Source organism: Xiphophorus maculatus, chromosome 6, assembly GCF_002775205.1.
Source record: "Xiphophorus maculatus strain JP 163 A chromosome 6, X_maculatus-5.0-male, whole genome shotgun sequence".
Taxonomy (NCBI): domain Eukaryota; kingdom Metazoa; phylum Chordata; class Actinopteri; order Cyprinodontiformes; family Poeciliidae; genus Xiphophorus; species Xiphophorus maculatus.
In genome coordinates, this window is record NC_036448.1 from 24,015,165 (window position 1) to 24,021,164 (window position 6,000).

At 35.0% G+C, this 6,000-nt stretch overlaps 1 protein-coding gene across 1 annotated transcript in view; it reads right to left on the bottom strand.

The window, feature by feature from the left end:
* LOC102229051 (zinc finger protein GLIS1-like) overlaps positions 1-5,723 on the bottom strand; it is a 42,545-nt gene extending 36,822 nt beyond the window's left edge. Inside the window, exon 1 of the mRNA XM_014474937.2 lies at positions 5,620-5,723. The gene's annotated coding sequence lies outside the window, so the exon portion shown is untranslated. The remainder of the gene's footprint in view (positions 1-5,619) is intronic.
* Positions 5,724-6,000: the final 277 nt, after the last annotated feature.

Below are 6,000 nucleotides of genomic sequence, written 5' to 3' on the forward strand. Positions count from 1 at the left end.
ATCTACATTTTAACATTAAAATAAAATACCCAAACGCATCCAAAACCCCTTTTTTTTTACTGCATTGCGCAAAAGAAAACAAAAGTTCCGGGACTTTCAGTGATTTACCAAGTAAAAACAATTTATAAAAACCCTGGCTTCCAGCTATAATGCACCCCAGAAACGATGTTGAAACCGTTACCTCTGACACTGGCAGCGGGTTGAATTACCCAGCTGTGTCACCCTTGGGTGTTGCAAAAGACCCGACACCCGTAGCCAGGAATAATATTTCCGCACCAAACCAAAACGAGCTCTGCCTATGGCCAATCGCTGTTAATATCCGTGAAATGTATGTAGGAACTGGGCAGCGAAGGAAAACATGCGACAAACCATTTCAACAGTGTGGTGTGGAAACAGAATAACTCTCATAAAACATCCGTTGAAACCAGGAAGACAAGAAAAATGTGACAAATTCAGACGCCGCGCCAGGGTGTTTTTTAGTCCTGGTCACAAATATTTATATGAGCCAGCAAATCCTTTTTTTTTTCTCTTCCAGGCAGTAATGAAAACCATATGATCAGAGTTGTTTCTCTGTGGCTTTGAAACCTTAATTAAATGCATTAGGTCATGCTGTGCTACGTAATGTAAACACAAGTAATAAAAGCAGCTTAGTAACAAAACTGTGACAATAAATTAACTCTATTACAATAAAATCACTATTGGTATTCATACTGGTGATATATATCCACCAATATGAATACCAATAATTATTTGTTTTTCATTTACATGTTGCTTAAAGTGAAGTTAGGTCAAATATTAATCTTTCTTATTGACATAATGTTTTATTTGCATACATTTTTCTCTGGCATGCCCTCTGCTCTTCTGTTGTCTATTAGGGCCTAAAAGAAGAGGATTAAATTTCCCAAAAAATACCTTTTGAAATTAATCTCAGAAAAACGTAAATTTCGGAGTTTCAAATATCTAAAATTTGCAAGAAAAAAAATCAGACATTTCTAGAATAATCTCTGAAATTTTCCAGAAAACATTTTCCACTTTTGGAAATTTTCTGAGTTGAAATTTCCAATTTTTTCCCCACAACATTCCTGGGAGTAATCTGAATATTCAGATTTTTTTTTACTAGCAAACTTTCCACTTTTGGAGCCATATTTTTCTAAAACAGGACTCTTTCCTGCTCTTTCATCCCTCCACTGTTTTGTTACTGTATCAACTGGCTTAAGGATGGGCAGCATCGCCCTCTGGTGGATGGAGGCCAAACTACAACACTGAAAAAAAATGTGTTAACAATGTTAGCTAATCGATTGGAACTCATCTTAATCTAATAAACCATTAATTGACAATTAATCATAAGTCAATTAACAGTTTGCATCTCTGCAAATGACTCCTCAAAATAATTACAGAACCAACAAGCAATTTGACAAATAAATTAGTGTGGCATTAAATGCAAGAAAGTACTAAAAAGAAGAGATTTATTTAATAATTGATCAATTAATTACGTATAAATATATATTTCTTTTATGATTAAGTTTTTAATTTATTTCTGTGTTTTTATGCATATTTTTTTATTTAAACCGATAGTTTTCAGTCACTTTTATCTTTGGAATAGTATATATTGAAATGTTTTTTTTGCACATTTTTCTATGAGCTGCCTTAACAGAATATTATACAGAATATATAATATATTTTGGTGTCTCAGCTCTGTGATTATCATACTTAGGGGTTTTCTGGTTGTACAAGTGAAAAAGAACTGTTTCTATGATAACTTTGAAGATTACTTGCCAACGCTACGTGTTCGTCCAGGAGGATTGAATGATGCAAGTCGGTGACTCGATGAAATATGTAGGGCTTCCTTAAACAGAAAACTTTCTAAACTAATTTGAATAACCAAATTAACTAATTTAGGCCTATTAAAACAAATTTTTCTAGTTGATAAGTTGTCCCACACGTTATTGCCATAAACAATAATACTGTTGTTTTGAGACCATTTACAAGTAATTTAATAGTAATAATGACATAACAAATGCAAGAACACATCCTCAAAGATCAATAAACTTTAAATTCTGATGAACATTTAACACTGGAGCTGGAAGACATTTCAAATATCCAAAATAAATAAACAAAACAACAGAATTAACAAATATAATGAATTGTGAAGTCTCTGTAAACAAAACTGTCCTTCAAAGAAAAGGCCTTGTTGGGACAAAAGCACCAGATTTAAGAATTTTATCTCTAAGATAAGAGAGGGAAAGAGAAAAACAATAAATCATACAAATGGAAATGATTAAGTTTGTTCTAATTTATCATGCGATAATCGATTTGTTGCTTATTGTGACAGGCTTTTATTGTACTGTTAGGATCAACTGGAATGGCTCGGTGATTAGATTGAAATGTGTGTTTTTGTAAAGACGACCTTTGTTGTAAATTGGCGCAACATAAATAAACTGAACCGAATTGAATAAGATCTGTTGCCTAAACAACAGCTGCTTCAAATATACAAACATTGTGAATAAGACAAATAAAACATGACAATATGCCAACAAAAGCAGCTGAATACTAGCTTTTGTTAACTGTATAGTGGTAATATACATTTCTGATAGATCTTCTAATTTATCTCTCATGAAACCATTAAATCAAATTGTATTCTCATTCTTAATAAATAAATGTTAAAATTCCAGATCTATGGTAAAATGTAAGCATTAATGGTGACCCCCTTGGTTCGTTTATGCCTTGATCTGGCTTTATGTGTTTACTCCTGTTTTGTATTCTCATTACAAACAGGAATAAACATATTAACTTGCAGATATAATGGTCAGAAAATACTCTATTCCATCTGGTTTTGTTGATTTGTACTCGGTGCAGAGGAACCAAAACAAAGATAATCCTAACAGACGGAAATAATTTTTTAGAAGATTTTCCTCGCAGGAAGGATAAACCGCTCCAGGGTTCTCAACAGGCACCGCTCAGCTCTGCTTCTGCTTTTTTTCCCATGGTGTGAGCTGAGTGCCTCCACCTCAGGAGACGTTTCCTGCAGCTATATGGAGCATGCAGTAATGCAGGACCCCTCCTCCACCTGTTGCTGAGCAAAGCATTTATAACCAGATTTGATATTTTGCACCATAACTGTAGTTATTTGACAACTGCTGCTCTGTTTTTTTTTTGCTTTTACTTTGTTCAAATCCATTTAATTGACATAAATGTTACAGATAACATTATTCCAACGATGGTTATTTAAAATATAAAATTAAAATAAAAAACACTGACCGTCCGCTTCATGAGACTGTCTTCAGTCAGAGGCTTCTTTAAATATACTGTAACACAGACTGCTACAGGAGGTCTTTCCTGCCCATAGTCATCCCCATCTACAACAACTCTTTAATTAAATGACTTACATGTTACAATAACATTTAATTTCACTTTAGGATCAATAAAGTATTTTTAATTGAAAGTTATTTTTAATGTTTTATGTGCATACTGTTTATGTGATCAAATATTTAATTATTTATGTGTTTGTCACAACTACTGATACGTACATTTAAATATTAATTAAAGGCAGAGAGGTGGCCAAAAACTGTACTCAAGTAAGAGTAGCTATATCTCAACTTATTTTTAGTCAGCTAAGAGTAAAAAGTGTTTGTACAACATGAAATATTTAAATATATACTATAATATAGCATTGAAAATATAAAGTTATGTGAAAATTGTGATATTTTTAAGGACCTTATATGAATAAGAATTCATATAAATAACATAATTACAAAATAACATCAGGCAATAGAAAAATAATTCCAAATCAATTTCCTTCAATTTAAAGTGTAGAAAAACTACAGATTTGTGTCTGTGTCTGGTGAATTTTTAGTTACAAAAAACAAGCTGTGAAGTTACTCACAGTGTGTCGAGTATCCAGAAATTTTAAACAAGTTAAAGCAAAAAGTAGTAAAAAATACTCCTAAAAGCAATTTTTAGGAAAATTAATTTTCTTAATTTTTCCCCAATTAAGAAAATTGCTCAAGTAAATGCAACTTGTGGAAATGTAACTAGTTACTACGCAGAGCTGGAGTAATTTAATTACTTCCCATTTATAATTTAGATTTAGCTGAAATTACGTGCCCTGCGACAGACTGGCGTCCCGACACCACCTGGAACGCTGGAGATGGGCACCAGCACCCCTCTCGACCCCACTAGGGACAAGGATGTTAGAAAATGGATGGATGGATGGATGGATGGATGGATGGATGAAATTACGTGTTAAAATCAACAATGGAAAGCTTACATCCTCGTTTTTGTGATGTTATTAAGCTCACATAAGCTTTTATTTCCACTTTGTTAGTGAATTAAATCAAACAAAAATATTACAAAAAAAGTTAAACTGTAAAAAAATAAAATCTACATAATACACACATTTTTCCAGACTGAATTAACTGAGGTCTATAATATATAATTTCAATACCTGATGCTATCATTTGCTTTTCCTTGACAGGTTGGTTATGTTTGCAGCACTCGGGTTGCCATGTCGCAACCCAAAGACACACTTAGCTGCTTACATTTGTAAAGCTTTGCATTAGAAAAACAATCCACTTCATCTGAAAAGCTTTTGTTATTCTTTTTTCCTGGCATGAAGCTGAAGTGAACATGCAGAAGATCTGCCAATCCAAACAAATATTTCAGGTTGACACAAATCTTGGCTTGCTGCTGTTTCCCACTCCAGCTGTGCACTTGACCAAACAATTTGAGCATCTGGAGAAATAATTGGCCAGTCGCTGGTATTGATCAACAACTCAATCAGCCTCTCAAAGGCATAATAGCTATATAGGGCTTTGAAAAACACTGTAAATTTAGTTTATTACTGTTTTTACTGCCACATATTTAAGATAATATAAAGTAGATAATAAAATCAAATGTGATTCAACCCTGGCTGCACACACCTCTGTGGCACAGCATTGCAATCATAAACCATAATCCCTCTGCAAAAGCTCCATGCCAGTGATATCATGAGACTAATGAATAAAACAATCCTCCTCATCTGTTGGACCTTCAGTAAGCCAGATTTCCACCCCCTGCGCAGCACTTCTCATTCCAGCTACATTACATAAATCAGTGAGATGCAGAGGAGTGGAAAGGAAGAGTCCCATAAGTAATAAGAAGAAGGGGGGGAAAATATCAGACCAAATCATTTGGGGATGATCTCACTACAGTGTAGCCTACAGCACCCACTCTATTAATTTCACAAAACTTTGTTGCACAATCAAAACAAGATCTTGTGTAATTCATCATATGGAAGTAAAGTCAGACCTGAAAAGTCATTTTCCAAACCCCACTGTGGAAGTATTTTCTTCCATCCCGGGAAGATTTCTCTTTTTCCCTCATTAATCATAAAACAGACACTTTTCTGGACTTAATTCAGCTAAACGTTGCTTCATCTCTCACCTGGAGCCTATTTATAGAAACAGATGCATCCTGTTATAGTGTCACACAGAGTCTGAGTCACTTTAACGCCATAAAAGTATTATTCTAACATAGCAGTGGATATAAAGCGTAAACACTGCGTGGGAAAGTCTCCCGCTGCATTATAACGCCGGTCCGGAGGCAGAAACAACAGGAAAGCTTTAAAAGGTCTCCTCTTACCGTATCACGTCCAGGCATTCAGCGGTAGTAGAGGTCTCGTCCTCGCGCTGGCTGCACGCGGACTGTAGTTCCTACTGTCACTGCAGCTCGCGCTCACAGCTCGCGTGCTGCATCAGCTTTGTGGCGCGCGCGCACGCGCACCCGACCCCCTCTCCCCCTGAAAAAACCCCAGCTCACCCTCCGCCCACACTTGTTGCTGCCAATAATAGAGCATCATTAAAGTAAACCAGCTGTGCGCAGGTATTACAACAGCAGCCCTTCATTGTCCATTCATTAAAAGGCTCCATTCATTGTTCAAAATTTAGGTTTTAAAATAAAAAAAAAGTAAATTAAACAGCAGTTTAGGAAATTAAGTTAAATAAAAATAGGTTACTGTTACGT